Below are 20,130 nucleotides of genomic sequence, written 5' to 3'. Positions count from 1 at the left end.
AGCACACTGAACTACAATTCTTCAAATCAAAGAAGGCTAATGACTGCACTACATGAAACACCACCCTAAGCACCTCCTGAGAGGAGAAAGGCAAAAGAAATTATATAGCAATGTTTTGTACACTACAAATTATCCAGAAATACCATCTTTGGATTTGATCGCTTGTTGCTGTTAATAACATTAAAGAGCAATAAATACTTTTAACTCATACAGCTTCCTGTGGATAAGATTTAAAGAATTTTATAAATAGAAGGATAAAGCCTTTGACTGAATATACAGACACAGAGCAAGCCAAGTTCTCTCCTTATCCTCAGGCATTTGAGGACTAGGCTGGAGTCAGGCTTAAGTAAGAACAGCCATGGATAAATAAGCCTGACCAAAAACCTGCTCCTGATCATGTGCTGATTCATGGCCAACTGAAAATCATGGTCTGAACAGAGGTTTGAGAGGTGCAGCAGACTTGATTTGGTTAACAAACTGTCTTAAGTGTCCTTTGAACATCTGGAATTTTGTGAAGAGGATAAATACCTACTGGAGTAGGCTGCTCCCTGCCATATACCTGAAGATATATGATGATTCCATCATTCTGTTTTACAAGGTGGAGAACAGAGAGCCATGAAGCAAAGCAGCATCTCCACAGTAAGAAAGGAAGACTGCAATCAATCAAGATTTCCTGACTCCCAGCCCTACAATTCTAATGCTGAAACCATAGAACTTCCCAACAGGATTTTTCCTGGCTCTTTTTCAGTGATATTTCTGTTAAGTCATTTCCAGCATAAATTAACTCTTAACATATAATAGTCTACTTGCAGTGTTGAAGATTGGGGGATTTTTGTAGAACATTTTGCTATCTGTTAAATAAATTTTAGTGTTCATATAGCCTAATAAATAAGAAAGGAAAAAGTGGGAGGAGATCAGAACACAGAGCAGTTCTTTAATTTAGGACTTTAAACTAAATTGCAATTAGTAAGTGATTGGATTAATGTGAAGAATAGAGTTAGAATAACAGTGTAGTTACTTGTTATGCAAATGAATTTCAATGTCTGTTCAGTTATCAGTAGTAACTATTCAGCATGAAAAAAGCAAGATAACCTCACTGAAATTTTGCATATAGAAAGAGAGAGAAAATACCATGTCCTTTCCTGGTCATCTGATGTCTAAATTAATGTTATATGAAGATATTTTTATGTTGAATTCAAAAGAATAGGTGATATTAAAAAGTTATTTTCAAGTCTAGTTGGCCAAGTTTCTATTTAAATTGCATTTCTGTAAATATTTATTCATTTTTTTACATACAAAAACCATCGCCAGAGAATTAAATTATGTCAGGGCCTAAGGCCTAGCTTTGAAGAGCTTTTAGTCTTTTTATCTCTTTGAGGATCTCATGGGAAGCCTAAGCCTGCTTTCAGCACAAAAACCTCCAAAGCCTGAGGCTTCCTCTGGAAGAATTATATTTGCCTTAAGGTCTGTGGTAAATGTATTTTGGCAGCTTTACACTACAGCTAAAGAAATTTCTCAATCTCATCAGAAAAGTGTACTCAATAATGATAATCTGTAATACAAAACTGCAAACCCCAGGGGCGGGAAGTGCCTAATCTTACATACACGGACACTATTCTACAGCCCCAGAAGTAACTACACATTTCACTTACTTTCAACAATTTTAAACCATCTCTTTGCAAGAGGAAGATTCAGTTATAATATGCTCCATGTAGACATTCAAAATATGTCAGACTCAGCTTCTGCAAGCTTAGATTTAAATCCTAGGATATTAACATCCAGGAGTGCACAGTACTTGACTAATGCTACCCACAGGGATTTTTTAAGATGTCAGAAATTTCTACTGCTAAAAATCAAGCTGAGGCAAAAAATGAGTATCAGGGCACAAGTCATGCTAATCTCACGTTGGTTATAAAGCTAATAATGAGCTTAATCTCATTGTTTCACCATCATTAAACATATAAACAGCCTTTGGAGCAGCAGACAGAACTGAGACAGCCAGCCCTTAGCGTGTGATAACCACAGGAGACCCTTCTTTGGCCCATGAACCCTCTGTTCGTGTCTGCACCAGGGTACAGCTTCAGCAAAACACCCATCAGTTCACTATCAGAACTTTCATAATGATGGACTGGTGGGCCAGACCCAGCAGCTTTTCTCAACATTATTTGGTAAAATCATCATGATATCGAGGCAGATGGAGATATGATATATCAGACTAGCAGCATTTAAAGTCTAATGATGAGATTCAAGTCTGAAAAGCGTATGCTAAATGCTCACAAGCTTTGATAGATAATTTTTTTAAAAATACAAGTTTATATTTTTGAAATTAGAGTTTTATACTGTTGTTAGTCACTTTCAAAAAGGACAGTAACTTATCAGACATGAAATCATTAAAGATCTTAAAACAGAGAATAAATAATTACCATTTTGTCCAGACCAAGTCTAGAGAAGTGACACTCCAATTTCTGGGAGTCAACTTTTAAGAAGCTTAAAGTCACTTCAGGAACAGAATGCCTTAATCTTAGAAAGTTTTTTAAAATCCTTAAACAAGAAAAAATATTTAAGTAAGCTAGAGAAAACATCTATTATAAGTATTTTATGTCTGTACTCATGTATAATGACTCTGAATAATATATTCTCTGTCTCATCCTGAGACAAACAAAATATTAAGATTTAACTTCATAAACTTCAATTAGATTTTTCTTTGAAGGTCTGCTTCTATCTGCCTGTTAACTGTGAAATCATTATCTTTATCCCTGCTTAACACAATAGATGTAAAGACACAAGTTAGGCAAGCAGATCATTTTTGTTCATATGCAGAAATCTAGGTGAACCTGGGTATTGTCCAACTTAATCACTTTTGTTACATAAAAGTCTAACAGTCTTTGCTACTTTGCTTTCATTTGAAAAGCACTGAGTTTCCGTTGTTACAGCTGTAAAATGATTTTCAAACAATGCAGGAGCATGGACATTCCTCATGGATTTTCTGTCCATTAAATTATAATTCATTCTGCTGGAGAGTCAAATTAACGATATACTTCTATTCACTAGTCATTCCCTGTATTCTAGCCACAAAAGAAAAGAGTGTTTAAAAATAAACATGCTCTATGTTCTGTAAAAAACAAACAACAATTTTCTTCCAGTGTAGACAGTCATTATCTTTACATCAAAAAGGACAACACAACTAATCCCTACTGGTCCAGCACTACCAAACCAGAATTATGTTTAACAGCAAATACATAAGAAATTCTATGCCATACACAATTCTCATGTGGGAAAATGGCAGAATCCATAAACAGTAGAAAATATTACAGGGTGTCAGCACTCACTAAATAACTACTCCCAAGCAATGTAAAATAACATAATTGGCATCTGCATTATTATTATGTTTGAAGAAACAATAGCCTAGTTGCTTTCTCTTTTTCTAGATCTGTATTTTAGTTGAAAGCATGAATATTTACTTGTACAATGCAAAGATATTGCTGAAGTTACAGTTTAGCACATATTTTTTACTCAGTTTAACACTACCTGACTTCTTTTACAGACTATACTGAATTGAAGTTCACTGCTTTCAATAATTCATTAAAAAATAATCTCATTTATGAAAAATTAATCTCTTTATGTCCAATGTCATGTCCATTTCATGCAAGCTCTGACACAATTCACTCACAGATACAATAGCTTGTATGTATTGATTACCAATGCGATCATTATAGGCATTCCAGAGTTAAACACAGGTTTGTTTGGAGCTGGGAAGAGCCTGGAAAACAGGCTAAAGTTAGCAGAACTTTAAAATCGATCTGGTATAAATAGAATATTAGATCATTAAGCAAATTTTGGTCTGGAACTAAAATCCAGGTTTCCTTCTCTTACAAGATGTGCTACCCACAGCAGAGTTTAGTTTAGTGCACTCTGAATTGCAGATTGTACTCTGCCAAAAAAACAAATTTACTCATTGGTATGGAAAAAATCTATTCATATATTCTCCATCTATGGGAACAAATAATTTGGAATGGAACAATTTTCCTCTATAACCTACTATATACGGAAATATACATTATTTTTCTTGACTCAAATCTAAACAGAAGATGACAAAAGGTTTCCCCACCTTTGCTCATTATGAAAGAAAAAATATTGTGTTAGAGTCAAATTATGCTAAATATTGTCTGCCAGTCTTTAAGATTCATAATGATGCAGAAATCTCTTCTATGTCACCCACTGGAAAAATCACAGATAGCATATATCCTGGCTTTAATCAAACATCTCTGTGTTTTTCCACAGTTTCTTAGTTTCCCAACACCTTGTTTCAGGACACCTAGATGTCCTGATCTTTCATATAATAAATAGAAAACAAAATATTTTGTATTTTTAAATAAGTAAGAAGATTTTGTTCAAAACATATCAGCCACAGATAATTTGTTCTGCATTTTGCTAAACAGTCCAGTACAGTATGTTCAGAATGATGGACCGTGTTTGGAATCAAGAGAAAAATGGAGTGGGAATTGACATTAGTAAAGTTCTTTTGTTCTGAGTGAATATTAATGACTTCTGCTTAGTATTTCATTAAAAATTCATTCAGAATCCTATGCCATTGGAAAAAGTGCCCCACTTAGAGAGACAAACTCTTATTGTTGAATCTGAAGCTGGCAACAGCTACAAGAATGCACATTTTTAAAGCACATCTTTGTCTTCTGGGTAAGTCTTTCATATGGTAAGTTTACATCTCATGCCTTCCATGCCTCAGCTTGTGATTTTGAAAAAGCCTCTTTGCATCTCTACTCCTAAACTCAATTAGAAAAATACAAAATAAACACATTTTAAGACAATAATGTTGTGAATGGCAAATAAAAGAATGCATTAAGAATGCACAGATACAAAAACCTAGAAAACAAAATATTTCATAACCAGGGGCAATCCTCAGCTCAGCCATACACATTTTTGTCAATAATTTTAGACACATTATTGCAAGAAATTTAACTTAAATTTATTTTTGACCATATTGTTATATTCCCTTCCACTGATTTTTTTTTAACTCCCAAATTCAACTGCAATGACAGACTTTTCCTCTCAGGTGAAATAGCTTGTTAAATGATGTTTTCACATAAGACAATGTATTTTGTGTATAGACATTAATTCCTTTCAGTACTCTATCTGCCTTAGCTTCATATTTTTTCCAGATACAAAAACATTTTTGTGGGGAAGTGGGAAAAAGGATGTTTATTTTTCCTACAGATAGCTGTAACCACATGATTTCCTCCATACCACTGTGGCTTCTCATTCTTTTTTCCAACATCTATTCACCAGCGGTGCTTGGCTGCACAAAGTCCCCACTATCATTTCAAATTTATGGAAGAAACAAACAGAAGAAAAAGCTGGCAGCACAGAACATTCATTCTTCTTCCAAAATCTAAAGCTGAACACATTTGTGAAAATAAGGCACTGTTGGATACTTTCAATAATGTGTTCTTGTATTTGTATGGTGCAGTTAAAAATGTTTTTCACTTAAATCCTACAGCCAGATTTCATTTACTGAGGACTGCTGCCACAATGTGTGCTTTGCACAGGACGTGGTATGAGAGCAGTTCAAGATGTCAGAGTGACTGCTACGCTTGCTCTGCCTCTGCCTTCCCATCCTGCCTCCAAATTCCAGATACACTGAACCACACTAAGTTCCTCCTGCCAGAACAAATGAACCTCGAGATTCACACTAGCCCTTCCCCAGGTCTGCTTAGTCTGACCACAGCTGATGGCTGTGCTGCACCATCTCAGACATTACTGCAGCTCCACACAACCATTCAGAGATAGTTTTGGTGAGACCACCCACACAGAAAACTCAGTGTAACCCATGACACTGCAAATCAGAGCTGGTCTGACACATCAAACAGGGCCACCAGCAGCATGCTGCCTGCACCAATGTGGGGCTTCTGTGGCAAGGAGATGATGAGGGCGAAGGGGAACACTGATCAGATCTCACAAAACTACCAAGATGAAGACAACCACAGTGAAAATTGCAAAATACTGTTCCAGTGCTCCCGCAGTCTAACCTTGTGTCAGTTCCTGCATCATCCTCCTTCCATCAGTGCCACATGCACAAATCTCCTTAAAACTGTGCTGCAGCACACTCCCTCTGGACATGTGAGAGTTAGACTTGAAGTCTTACAATTTCTTCACAAACCAAATATTCTCCAGTGCAAAACCAACCAGGGTAGTTTAATTCTCCTTTTTTCTGGTCAGTGGCCTTTTTCAGATTGGCCCTACCAAACAGATGGTAGCATACAGTAAGATAACTACTCCTACAATGAATGTATATGGCCAGGACCAGAGCAAAAAAACTTTACAAAAAACACACTCTGTGAAGCTCAACTAAACTCATACTTTTCTAAGTCATAAAACAGAGCCAACGCTTCTAAGAAAGATACAAAGGAGTGAACATTCGTTTTCAAATAAAATCTGCACATGATTTTAAGTACACAAAAAACAGATGCATTCAATCTGGAGATGGCAGCTTGTCACTCCTCAGGTAAAAGCTCTACTTTTAGAACCAAATAAAAACCCCTTCACAAAAGCAGTGTATAAAGAAAACACTTCTTCAGAAAGTTTACACATTGTGTAGAATGTTAAAAGGTCTAGGTCAGCTTTCAAATCTGTTCATATAAAATGACACAAAATCAATAATAAGAATTAAGAAAAAGCAGTCTTCCCAGTAAGGAGTCAGAGGAACAATTATAGGCCCAAGCAGGAAGTTTATGGCAGATACTTTTGATGGGCCAAGATGAGCCAAGATTTGTTGGAAGCTAGAATGAACTTCACATTTCAGATTTACAACTGAAGGTCAGTCCTGGATACACAATCATGGGGTGGAAAGACAAGAGCTGGACATTGAAAATACAGCAAATACAGTAGAAAGGTTATTAAAAATATTAAAATGTTATACATAAAAACATCTGAATGTGATTTAGAACTGTATCACCACACATACGATCTTTACTGAGGATTCCAAGACAAACTGAAACTTGCCATTTCCTATCTAACTTTACAAATGTATGTCAGTGTATTCACAGTATCATTTTCTCTACTATTCTCTACGTAATTTTCTCATTTATTTTCCCAAAAGCTAAGAAAGCAGGAATTCCTGTACAGATACTCACATGGCCTCCACCCAGGTTGCAGCATTTAAACCCATCACACAGATCTCTGCCACCTGAGCTGACTATGAACAGACTTTCATGTCCTTTGCCACACATCTCAGTCTGCCAGTCTTACCAGGCTCAAAATAACCCCATGTCAAAGTTAACAGTTATGTTCTATCTTTCCCCAAACACTAATGGTTCTTTACAAATTGATAGTCCCAATCTCCTTCTCCAGGCTGTCCTTTCCTCCATTTTCAACTGTAAAATAGCTAGTTCTAACTTCAATGCTCTTCTTTTTCAGCTTTCTTCAATCCTGTACAGTTTCCCACAGTTTGTTTTCTGTCTCCTTTACACAGGAATCACCTGCAGGCAGTAGACTGTTGAGGCATTGATGGTACAGAAGGGAGAAATTTCCTATTCCTGTTTCAGACATTTCAGCTTGGTCCAATAAGCAGAAGTCCAACATCCAGCAGAAAAATGTGGAGGAAATTACAAGTACCTGTTAGATAGCAAATTATAGCCATTCATATAGCTACATTCCTAAAGCAAATTAGACACAGCTCAATAGACAAACACTCATTCATCATAAAAAGCCTTCTCCTCTCTTACTTAATTTCTTTTCTTTTTTAACAACAATAGCAAATGCAGCTGAAAAAATATTTAAGTTATCAAAAAAAAAAATAGGTAATTTATTAAAACATAAGCAAAGTAAAATATATGTTTTCCTTAGCCTTGAAAGAGCTGTTCCAGGATGACAACTGTCACGGACATTTAAAGTCCCACCTAGCAGTCTGACAAAATTAAACATTTAGAATAGAAAGTATCTGGTAAACAATGCAACAGACAGCTTCATCAGATCTAAAAGCAAAACCTGTGCCTCCGAGTTCATCTGTGAGCTCCACTGGCTAGTACTGCTGAAAAGTTACTGTACTTGGTGGAGAAATTCTCTATAACAAGAGAGAAGGAAGCAATGGAATCAGGTAACTGCAGCAAAACTGGACTGAAGATGAGAAATTACAATCTACCAATTACTTTTGACATGGAAATGGTACACAGCCACCACTACTGAAGAGATACACTGCTTGCATCTGTATTCACAGACTCAGAGAATATTCTGAGTTGGAAGGGACCCAGAAAGTTCACCAAAATCCAACTCCTGGCCCAGCACAGGACACCTCAAGTGTCACACCATGGGCCTGAGAGCATTGTCCAAACACTTTTTGAACTCTGTTATGCTTGGTGCTGTGAGCACTTCCCTGAGGAGCTGTTCCAGTGCCCAACCACCCTCTGGGGGAAGTTATTTACCTAATTGTCATTCTAATTGGGAACGGCAGGAAGAACGACACGGACTCTCAAGGGAGTCAGAACAGGAGAGAATCTCTAGTTTATTGTTACAGCCATGTTATATAGACTAGTTCGTGGAAAGTACAGAAAGGAAACTCTTATTGGTTAGTAAAGTGCTACATCACCATCATTGGCCAGTGGGGTTCACCACCCCCCTGACTTTCTCCTGCAAGGAAAACACGGGAAAAGACAAACAGCACCTGCAGGCTGTTTTCTGTCTTTGAGGATTGTTTTGAATCCTCCCATGAATTTCCCAGGCTAGCTTCTCAGGCAGGGCTGGCAGGCCATGGGGCCTGCAGCTTGCTCCAAAGCTAGCCTCCATACCTAATATCCAACCTAAACCTTCTCTGACACTACCTCAGGCCATTCCCTCGAGTCCTGTCACTGGCCACAAGAGTGAAGAGATCAGTGTCTGACCCTCTTATTCATCTCATGAGGAAGTTGCAGATTGCCATGAGGTCTCCCCTCAGTCTCCTCCAGGCTGGACAAACCAAGTGACCTCAGTCACTTCTCACACAGCTTCCCCTAAAGGCCCTTCACCATCCTCATTGTCCTCCTTTGAACACTCTCTAATGGCTTAATGTCTTTCTCATATTGTGGTGCCCAAAACTGCACACAATATTCAAGCTTATAGTACTGTCAATTTCAGAAGTGAACATGCCCATCATTGTTCTGAACAAACACACTAAACAAATTTTATTATTTTACATGCATTCAAACAAACAAATAAAGTTAGTATTTGTCTTCAGTTCTCACTGAGTTACAGACACAATGACTTGAGTCCATTCCTATCCAAACCAATATATCCAACAGTAATACATCTTACTTAGGATGACTGTTGTTTCCAGTGGAAATGAAATCTTGGCAAATACTGTGACTACATTCAAGATCTTTTAGTAAATCACATGAAATCGTGGAGAGGATAAAAGTAAGCCCTTTTATCACTGGGTATATTGAAATATGATAAGAAAGACTGACATTGAGATTTAGGGGCATTTCATTTATCTGTACTTAGAAACAGAAAGAAACCCAAAAGGTACCTTCTCTTGTTAACAATATGCTTGTTCTCAATTTAAACCAAGAAAATAATATTGCCTTTCTGGACACATTTGGTGCTTCCTGGATACATCCTATTACAATGCACAAATGCAGCATTAGGACCAAAATAGACCAGAGTAAGATTAATTCTAACCCAAGTGTTCTTTTATTTCTTGCTCCAGCTCTCTTTCTCCACTTTCTCTCTCAATCTTTCATTAACTACTCTCTTTTTTCTTTCTGTCCATTAAAAAAAAATCAAGTGTAAAAGTTATTAATCAAGAATATCACCAGACCATCACAGTAACTGTGGATATGGTTAATCTTCCTAGTTTGGAACTCCTGTTTCTCTAATTATGTTTATATTCTTAATTTATATTATATATCTGGTTGAATTTTAAGCTGTGCTTCCAGATTTTACTAGAGCACTGATGAGTGGTCCTGATCTGTGATTATGTCTCCACTGCTGAGTTCTAAGAGCTGCCAAAACTTCCTTCCCCCAAAAAGCTTATATTTCTAAATACAAGCTGATGTCAGTATTTATCAAATTCTGAACTCCACCATTTTCTATTCTCAGTTCTGTAGTTGTTTTGCACAATTTGGATTCTACTAAGAATAAACATGAAAGAATAATAATTTACATTTTTACAGTTTTCCTTGCCATAGGATGCCAACTCCTCTTAGATGTGCACAGCAGCTTCTGTTTCATATAGGGTTCTTCCCTTATCTAGGAAGATTATGAGTTGTCCAAGATCACAGAAAAGTCCATGGGACGAGCAAAAATATCTGAGTCTTAAAACATGTGACTGAACGTCCTCTTTGCCAATTGTTTTTCTGACCAACACTATCAAATTCAGTTACAGCTCTATTCAGAATATCCCAGAGCAAAAAGTCCACCTGTATGTCTTCCATTACCTACCATTCTGAGATCACTTTTTTGTCCTTACTCTGCTATGAATTTGAAACAATTTTTTCCCCACTTAGTCTGCTTTTACATTTCTAAATTTTTGTAAAGTCTATGGAAAGGGGAAAAAAAAACAAATAGAAAAACCTCCAGTGGAACAAACCTGACTGGGCTGAGTGCTTTTTCAGCATTTCAGTGGTGTCCTTGGGAAAAAAAAAAACACAAGGCAAAAAAAGATACTCTTGACATACTAACATCAGAATAAATCTCATGTCTCCACTAACATTTTTTTAAACATTTTTCCATACAAGCACGGGCATATGAAACCAATTCCAATTCCTTCCTTCATAATTTTACACTACGTTTTCACCCCAAGAAGTATATATAAAAATCATTCTCCGAACTCAAAGAGAGAAATGTCACAAAAATTAAAATCTTAAATTAAGATCTGTAAACTGCAGGTCTCAAAAGTGCTGTTTAATTTCAGAAACAATCCTATCAGCAGTTCTGGAACACCCACAAGCAGGAGGTGCAGTTTATTAATATTCCACAGAACTGGCTATACATAAGTAGCACACATTTCCCAAAAAGTAATCAAGTCCTTCCTCTTCATTCTGGAACCTGCTTTAAGCTTTCTCCAAGAAAAATAAATCTGGACCACATACGATATTCACTACTGCACACTGATTACCAGAACTCTGTATTGATCACTGTAATTTCTTTAAGTTATAATGCAAGCTCACATTCCCCTCTAGGCATCTCTCTAAGGGAACAGAGCCACTGGTAATGACATTTTCCATAGAAATGCCAACTGACTCCAGAATGACGCTGAGAAAGTAACTACAGGCTGCCAAACTCAACTGAAAAGTCAATACTACAAAAGCTGTTCCACTTCATTCATAGTTCAAAAGACTAGAAAAACATGGTCAACAAAAACACTGTTTAAAAGGCAAATAAAAATTACATTTTGGGGGCTTTATGTTTGAATTGGTATAGATGCACCTCAAAGTAATTGGTTTTCCTTCACTGTGCAGTTAAAGCTTTGAAAAACTCTACAAGAGCAATAGGAACTGCTTTAAATGTAGGCTCAGGTAACAGACACGATAGACATTGTAAACATGCACTAATAATACTAAAGAAATACTTATGTGAGGGCTGTTCTACTAAGTACTGAAACTTCAGCTGAAAATGTAAATTATATTACTATTAATATAAACTAAATTACTATATTTTCTCACTCTTCTGTCAATGTATCTAACTGGAGGGAAAAATACGATGACTCCTAAAAACTGAAGAAACATAGCACCAGAAGCCTCAGGGCCACTGTGTGAAACCGGAGTTATGACTGAAAGTTTGTATCAGGAACTTGGAGTTAACCAGTTTTTTTCCCCAGTCCCAGAAATGACAAGGTTTGACTGTCTTTTATTTTTCAGACATACAATCCCTGCCAGCTGTGACACTGGTTCATTCCCACACCTCTGGATCTACCCCAGCATTTCTGATATCCCATTCACAATATAAGAACTACAGCCATGGCTGTGCCAGATCCACCTTTCTCAGGCTGATTAAGCAAAAAAAATATATATTTCTAATTATCCTGAAAAAAATGATAAACACAGAGTATTCAGAGTTGCAGTTAAAATTAAAAAGAAAGCAGTCCTAAAATAACAAATTTTCATCTGAGAGGCCACTGTGATATTTACTTTTAGCCTTTGAAAACTCATACATTTCATATAGTAATTCCTACATCACAGTATATAGCACAAATACATAAATACATTTTTCTGTAATTACATTTGAAATTAAAAAGCCTTAATCTATCTTTATTTTGTTATCATTTAATAAATTTTGACCTGGCAGTGACACAGGCCACAGCATTGCTAGACAGAACACTAGGGCTGAGGAATTTATATTCATTCTGTCTATTTCAATTACTACAGAGTTTTTCCTTGGGGGAAGAACAAGAGAAATTTACTTCTTGTGGCATGGTCCTCATATTTTCCAGCAATCTCAACCTATTTCCATTCATTTTCCAGTATTTACTTTGCAAAAAAAAATTTCATAAAGAGGAAACTGAACTTATGGCTCTAATTCTGCTTGGAATTCTGTGTAACAAGTTTTCACATCCCTAGGGATTCCTGTCAGTGTCAGTAGAGCACAGTCCTCATATATATTTTTATAAAGAAGTGTATGCATCAGCAGAGATCAAATTACCTTTAATTACCACTTAACTGTAACCGTATCAACACGTTTTGAGCAAGAGTACAGCCCAGGCATCTTTAGAGTAACTTAAGACATGTAAGTAATTAGCTCTGTCTTTAGAAAGTGAGAAAATATAATTTACTCATAGGAATCATAAGACTTTTGTTTTCATACTTTCCAGGCTTTTTTTATGCAGTCTCTACAGCTACAGTCCTGCAATGAGCTCAACACAGGTCAAGATCTGCCTTTATTCAAAGTACTAAAACTTCATAGCACAAGCAAAATCATGCACCCACATGAGTTTCCTCACAAGAGCAATGCTTAATACCGTGATCAAAATTGTACACAACAGAAGATAAATAAAAATTACCTATCTAATTTGAAGGAAAAAATACATGTCTCTAAGTGGTATTCACTAGAAATTGTCTTCATAATTTTGAACATCCCAGAGATTGCCCCATGCACAGAAACAGACCTAATTTAAACCTCACATGAGATTCATATTCTACTTATTTAAATAACTAACAGCTTATACATGATTCATAAAATAATGACCTGCATTTTGCAACACCTATGCACAGAACAGCCTGAGTGCCAACCAGCAGGGACTTCAGAGTCATTCTCTGACTATGCAGAAAATAAAAGCCCAGTGCCCATTTCTGATCCCAGCTCACAAGAAACAAATTACTCTAGTCACTACCATGTGGAATTTAACCAATTTTTAATTATCTTTATGAGAGAATGTTTTACATTATGGACAAAATGCAATGGATGTTTGTCTCAATGTTCACCACTGATTCTATAAAAACATTGTCTTTATTGCTTTCAAAGGGAAAATTTATATCCCTATGAGCAATTAAATTAGTAACAGAGGGTCAACACTGACATCTATTGTCATTGCAACAGTCATAAGCACAATAAGTATCTCAGCACTCCTAAACCACTTCCTCTCTCTTCTTGGAGCACATTTTAATTGCACAAATTCAATACTTATGCATCAATTTATTTTGAATGTTAATCTTTTGGAAATCAGAGCTAGTACTACAAAAACTGCATTTGATGAAAAAGTAATTTGCATGAAAAATGCCAAAAGGCATATATGAAATGGTATTTCATACACCAAAACAAAATTACAAAGCCTCTTCAAATGAATTGCATCCATTATCTATATAAAAAAGACTATAATAGGACAATTTCTCTCTGTAGCAAAAGGCACTTAAATTGCAGCATAACTTTCATTTAAGAAGTTTAATATAGTTTCCGTATTACCTCATATATTGTCTTTGAACTGACCAATTAAGCACTAAAATTGTTGGGTTTTTTTTACTTTTTTAATTACAACTGGCACCAAAACCAAGTCCAAAAGGGACTATGCTAATACAGTCTCTGGCAAACTTTTTGTTACATTTTCACTTTTACTAATTAATATGGAAAAACATTTGGCCTCTATGTGTGCTGTTTTGTATCTCCTTCATTTTCACCATTCATGACCAGAGGGAGAAAAGAGGGATACTTTTGCCTAAAATTTTCCTTTTCCTTATACCTCAGTTTTAAAAACTGAGGTAGGAAAATGGAAGTGGTTTCTGCAAGCACAATGGAGAATCCATGGCCATTCTTGTACAAGTGAATAAAGGCATGTGACTGATGTGACACAAGCTAATATTTTAACATCCTTCTTACCTTTTCTAACAACTTTTAGTCATTAAGCAATCCACAAATATCTACCTTTTTTTTTCTGAACATAACAAACTTGGAATTGTTTTGAAAATGCACTTACACCTTTAAAGCTCTTTGAAATCCTTAATGACTTTGCTATAGAGGAAAATTTTCTCCTGAGTGCCCTACCTCTGCTCTCCCATATCCCAGTCTCCATTGTCCAAAGATTTCCATCCTCAGACACCTGTACAGCCCAACATGTCCTGTAGCCATGAGAAGCAGTTTCACTGATGTTCTGATCATCTCCCCTTACAAAGCAGTGCCATAAAGCCTTTCATGTTGCAGAAACGTCCAAAACTGAGTCTGTTACTTCAAAGTGCTCTTGGTGTACTGGAAAACTCCAGTTTCATGCTGGGGCCAGGTTTTTATCTATGTGAAAAGGCCACTGGGAAATTCTTATGGGTTCACAGCCCTTACAAGCAGGATCCACTTTTCATGTATATGAAAATGACCAATGAGAAAAGGACCAGACCATATTTCAGGAGAATTTTATGAATACGCTATGTGAGGAGACACATTTCTTTCTTTCAGCATTCATTCTGCACACAGTGATGCATCAAACCTTTGGCACACCTTGAATCAACACTATTAAGGCACTAACTTAAAACAATTTCTTAAGACAGAGGAATCAAGGATGAACATTAAGGATGGAGGAGCACTAAACTCTCTGATATGCCTCTTGGCCAGCACCTTACAGAAAGCAACTAGATCATCTTCTTCAACCTCACCTTTTGTGAAATTGTCTCCAGATACACAGAAATTGTATTAGTTTAAACTGAAGTAAAACCTAATTTAATTAGATCAGCTAAACATTTTGCGTGGTGATCTTAAATAACTTTCAGCACTATAAGAAGTATTTTTCCTACCCATCTCCATTAACTTCCTACCTCCTCATGGACATTAAACATATGAGTGAAGATTCACAATTCTCTTAAATCAATTCAGAACTTTGCTGTCACTTAAAAGAGAATCCTCTTCTCTCCCAGTCTTTTTCCCACACAACTCACAAGTGTTAACTTCCTGCACAGAGGGGTAGGAGAATGCCTGACACTGTCACAGCAGACAGCAGTAGCATCTCTTTAAACAGCAACATAATGTTAGATCAGCCCAAGACAAATGTCACACCACAGCCTGAAATGCATACTCATGGGCAGCCATCAATCGTGTATACATAATCAACCCTGAAGAACAGCAGATGTTTCACTTCTATAAATTTTGCTCTTTGGCACCCTTAACTCCTGGAAAGTGTAGGTAAGTCTGTCTTGAATCTACATGCTCTGTAACATGTTGACCAGTTTAGTTACCATGAAGCCACAAATTCCTGTAAAATATTAACTTTTGCCCAGAAAAATATAACCACTATTTAGCCTTTTAAGTTCATATAAATATGAACATTTTTCTGACAATCCTCATGGTTAATAATCCATGGTTGATCATGGTTAATTATTTTTCCTCTTGAACACATTCCCTTTAACTCAAACTTAAATTCATCTTTCAAACAGTAGATCTTAGTTTTGCTTTATTCAACACATACAATTTCTTTCTCCAATCAAACATTCTCTCTCTTCACAAGATCTTTCAAAACCATGAAATCCCTCCAATATTTTATTCAACAACAACAAAAAAAAAAGATTAGCCTAAGGACTAAAATCTTGCCTTAGATCAATCCATTATCATTTCCCCAAACCTTGTCTGCTTTGTTGAGCTTTTCAAATGTATCCATCAGAACTTCTGCTACTACAGAGGAATATTAATACTGATACTAATATTAATACTAATACTAATAGACAAGCAATGACATCTATAGGTTCATACTGTAAGGACTGTGGAACTCTTCTGGTCTCTGCATAAGAAGCTGATACCCACCTTGTGTATCATTTTACTATTATCGCTACTGAAGTAGTTACATCCAAACTCACATTCAAGCATTGTATTGTTAGGTTTCCTATTTTTTTGCTGAGGGAAATTTATAGCTCTTCTGATTTGAATGCTAAAATACTAGAAGTGTATTAGAAAGTAGAGGTAACAGTGAATGGGAAAAGGTCTTATTTCACAGTAATCTTCCTGCTTTGCTTATGTAAGGAAGATAAAATAATAAAACAACTAAATAAGAATATATAGAAATATCAGGATTATTTACATCTGTTTATTTATAATTTCTTTGGTTTTTTTATTATTTATCTTAGAGAAGATTAACAGGAAGGCAATATACATTTATCAATGAAGTCATGCCAGTAATAAGGAAACGATCTCAGGACAAAAGAAGATTATCCAGGACCTAAAGAAACAATAATTAATTTCAGGTATTTATATATTCTCAAAGTAGTTCTGCAATGTTTACCACTCCTTACAGCAGAACATAAATTCTGCATATTATAATCAAATGCATTCATTTCATGAATGCTGCTTAACAAAAAATAAGAATTTTCTAATTTGTAATACAAAGCAATCAAATTCCAGCTCAGCTGCTCAGTGGTCAGAACACTTCAAATGTCTGTGAACATGTTACAAGTCAATCTCAAAGTCAAAAGACAAAATTATCTAAGGGCAAAAATATAGGTTCACCAACGACAGTTTAACCTTTTTATCAGATTCTGCAGTTGCCCCATTTCTACTGGGCTATTTGAAAATGTCCAAAGAAAAAGTACCTGAACAACACAGACATTGTTCTCCTGTGCAAGTCCTTCATATGTCACTTCACTTCTACAGTGACAATTCTTTATGTGCTGAAAGACCCAACAGCAGTGGATGTAGGAAGACCTTATAAATAGCACATATTTCTCCAGTTCTCTCTGGTCTTGCAGTTAGTAGAGATCACAAAACAATGAAGCAAAGCATAGGCAAAGGCAAGAGTAAGTCAGACAAGATGCTCTAGGGATGTTGGATGATCTAAGAAAACAGTTACAATACTTCCTATTTACATTAGGATCAAGTCCTGGTTTCAGGTGGGATAGAGTTAGTTTTCTTCTCAGTAGCTGGTACAGTGCTGTGTTTTGGGTTCAGTGTGACAATAATGTTGTTAACACACTGATGTTTTGGTTCTTGCTAAACAGTGCTACCCTAAGTCAAGGATTTTTCAGTATCTCATGCCCTGGCAGCAAGAAGGAGCACAAAAACCTGGGAGGGAGTGCAGCTGGGACAGCTGACCCAAACTGGCCAAAGGGGTATTCTACACCACAGAACATCATGTTCAGTGTATAAACAGAGAAATTGGCTGGAAGGGAGTGATTGCTGGTCAGCTGGGTATCAGCCAGCAGGTAGTAAGCAATTATATTGAGCATCTCTCATTTTTCTTAGGCTTTATTTCTCTCTTTTTGTTAATTTCCTTTTTATTATTATTGCTGTAGTTGTGTTGTTGCTGTTGCTTTGTTGTTGCTGCTGCTACTATTATCTTTGTTGGGTGTATTGTTATTATTTACTCTCTTTTAAGTACTAAACGGTTCTTATCTCAAACCATAAATTTTACTTTTTTTCTTGATTCTGATTTTCCCTCCTATCCCACTGGTGAGGGCTGCAGTGAGTGAGTGGGTACATGGTAGTGAGTCACCAACTGGAGTTAAAAAGAGTGATAATAAGGAAAGAGGACTTCCTTATGTCTGACTGTCTGAAAGTTTGACTTCCTACATGCCAAAAAGCCACCAAAAGCCACATGCCTTAAACCACCATGAGCACACACAAAGACATACATAAAATCTTTGAAAGATGTCAAGAAAACCCAAAAAATCACTGTAGAAATGAGATTGAATGCCATGATGATGCAGTTCTTGCCTTGAGCAGTTGTAAGCCTCGCTTTTTCAGATGTTCACTTTGTTTGCAGCTTCCTTGTATCTCTCTGCATAGCACAAGATGGCATTTTGTACTCCAAAGCCCTTCATTGAATTCAAGTACATGAAAACATTTCAGACTCAGGATGGCAAGAAGTTTGGCATAGAATAAGATACAGCCACATTGCAAAAAAGGTGAAAAGGTCTCAAGTCCTTTTGAATACCTGAGAGAGCATCTCTAGGTCCCACACACAATTAGCCTGATGCTGAAAGGAGCAGGACTCAACAGGATTGCATTTTAAAAGTGTTCTCTACAGTAGCCAACAGCACTGATCCAGGCCATGTCTCCTCTAAATAAAAATATTAAGTGCATTCAACTACCATTAAGAAGATATAGTTTATTTAAATCCACAGCCAGGAGACCTTGCCATATCTCTGGCAGGACTGCTGTCAAGTCCCAGGTTTATTGGTATCTTTTCCTTGTGCAACTATCTTTATGCTAATAAATAATAATACTAAATATAATACTAATACTAATACTAGTAATGTAACTAATATAACATAACATAATACTAAATAGAAATGCTAATAATAAGAACACTAAAACCATTTCTTTCTCATAGATGAATTAATAGCGGTCGCTCCAACATCTTAACGTTATTTTACAATCCCCAGGATAATTTCTGTTGTCCTCCCTTGAACTCAACTCAGCTGTTTCAAATCCACCTTGTCATGGGGACACCACACTCTGGTATCAGCCCTGATTCTGTACAACCTCTGCTGAGCATCATGCTCCTTCTACCCAGCGGTGTCCTCACTGAACCTGCAAGGATATCACCTTATCTGCCCCAGTCTACAGTGATGAAGACTAGAATGGCTTTCAAATCCAGCTCTCATCCTGTGATAAGTATCATTTGACTCTCAGGTTCACAAACTGATTATTTTATATCTGACTATTAAAAATAAGTATTTTCAGGCCTTGACCATTTAACCCAGAATCTGAAATCACATCATAATGGTATTTATTGAAAGATCACCAAGTTTCCTTTTACCTCTGAAATTACTTAACTTTGTATTTATAATTAATTTCCCAGCAAACATCTTGTCCACTAGAGTACATACAAAATTAGTTCAAGTCTTTAACCAAGGACTAGCCACTGGGAAAACCACTAAAAGCATCTCCATTTGAGACTCCCCTTTGATAACAGCTACACCTTGAAATCTGCCATATGCCTCACTAACCACAAACCCTCTTTAAACAGTGCTGTGGTCCAGCTTCAGGTATCTCAAGGAAGTGGGATGGATACTTCTTTCTGCTTCATTCCAAAAATACTGTAACTTTTTATATGTTGTTGTAACTTTAGAAAGCCTAAATCCCAAATGTGAAATAAGAGCTTACTTATTTCAAATACAAATTCAACATGTAAAAACACTTTGAAAAACTGGAAAGAACTGGATTAGAAACCGCATTCTATTGACTTGAAATAAGAATATTGGCAGAAGTTATCTTGGTTATAGCTAAAAACTACATTTTAAAATAATCCTTTATTTTAAAGCCTTAATTATTTTTAACTGTTTGCCATTTATAATGGACTCTTTCACCTTTTTGTATCCTTTGTATTTAGCTAGTAACTTATATTCAGCATCAATTTCTTTCCATCTATTATATAAATGGTTTTAATTTTATATTTTTATTAAAATATTTTATATAAATCTTTTATCACTGCTTCTATATAAAGACAGGATTTAAGAGTCTCTAGTACTGGCTTAGACCAAAGGTCCATCTGGCCTAGTGTTCTTTATCCAAGAATGGCCACAATCACTAGCTGGAAGCAGTATGGACAGGTTAAACATATATAATACTTCCCCTACATACATATTCCTTGACTCCAGTTGTTTTCAGTCTGGTTCAGTTGTTTCAGTCTGTTTTCTGAACCTGGTGTGGGCTTTTCTCATTCCACAGCAGAATTTTTTTCTAAATGCTTGCCTTATCCTTGAACTAATCTAGATTTTTCACACTCATACAAGACTGAGT

General features: G+C 36.2%; 1 protein-coding gene across 2 annotated transcripts in view; it reads right to left on the bottom strand.

Moving 5' to 3' along the window:
• NEBL (nebulette) overlaps positions 1–20,130 on the bottom strand; it is a 248,962-nt gene that overhangs the window by 98,635 nt on the left and 130,197 nt on the right. The gene's annotated exons all lie outside the window — the stretch shown is intronic.

The sequence above is a fragment of the Poecile atricapillus genome, chromosome 2 (assembly GCF_030490865.1).
Source record: "Poecile atricapillus isolate bPoeAtr1 chromosome 2, bPoeAtr1.hap1, whole genome shotgun sequence".
NCBI lineage: Eukaryota > Metazoa > Chordata > Aves > Passeriformes > Paridae > Poecile > Poecile atricapillus.
The sequence above is the reverse complement of the archived record's forward strand: the minus strand, read 5'-3'. Positions and strand labels throughout refer to the sequence as shown.